The sequence below is a fragment of the Trachymyrmex septentrionalis genome, unplaced genomic scaffold (genome assembly GCF_001594115.1).
Source record: "Trachymyrmex septentrionalis isolate Tsep2-gDNA-1 unplaced genomic scaffold, Tsep1.0 scaffold112, whole genome shotgun sequence".
NCBI classification, from domain to species: domain Eukaryota; kingdom Metazoa; phylum Arthropoda; class Insecta; order Hymenoptera; family Formicidae; genus Trachymyrmex; species Trachymyrmex septentrionalis.
In genome coordinates, this window is record NW_017304248.1 from 1,289,703 (window position 1) to 1,290,692 (window position 990).

Here is a 990-nt window from a genome sequence, read left to right on the forward strand (position 1 = left end):
GATTTAAAGTATCTCAAAATAAAGTGCTAGCATTTTTTTGATCCATATGTTTTAACCTCTTTAATGTACAAACGAATACACACCTAGCTTAATTTAATGTATGTTATGATATAACATTAAAATCTCGTGTGGTCATTCAGTATTAATAGCACGTGTTAATAGTCCATTTTAAGTATAAAGCGATTTATCGCTGTCGTTGATAGACACTATACACGCTTTCAAGCATAAAGATGTGCGATGATCACTTACGAGATCTCGGAAGACACGTGAAACTTGAGATCGCTGCTGGATATATAAGTATTCCCGAAGGCGAAGGGCAATTTGTCCCGGTCATTTGGTGAGTCCACGGGGACTCCCTGACTGTAATCCAATCACTAGCCACACTCTTTCTCTTTGCGCTTCCACCCTCTTCTTATAGCTTCTCACTCCATCCTTTCATGCCCATGTGCCTGTCCTTGTTCCCACCCTCCACCACTCCAGCAACTCCCCTATCTGGTCGTCATTGAGTCTCCTGCAATCTTGACCGAGTGACGACTGCTCTGAATTGTGCAGGGATTCTACTTTTGCAAGTGCGATGGAAAGCCAAATGTACCATGGATATATGTATCATAAGCATTGTAATTGGTATACAATATTTTGATGATACAATAATATTTCGTGATAATATTTCAATGATTAGCAACTTCGAATTATGTATATTAAAATTCATAAACTAACTGCAAAATAACTAATAGTGTATGAGCTAATGCTTATTACTTCCGTAAGGATAACTTATTAGTAATTCTTTTTTTATTTGGAAACTAATGCATTAATACTTTGTACGCTTTTAAAAATAGATTTTTAATGACTTTTATCTCTGCATTTTGATAAAATATCCGCATATATTACGTAATTAATTATGAATAATATTGGTTATGCAAATTTTTTAATTACGTTGCTGCTATACAAAATGTTTCTCGAAAAATGATGAATTTTTAATATCTTATGCTT

At 34.4% G+C, this 990-nt stretch overlaps 1 pseudogene; it reads right to left on the minus strand.

Moving 5' to 3' along the window:
• Positions 1-241: 241 nt before the first annotated feature.
• On the minus strand, positions 242-616 carry LOC108751440 (annotated as a pseudogene).
• Between the last annotated feature and the right edge of the window lie 374 nt (positions 617-990).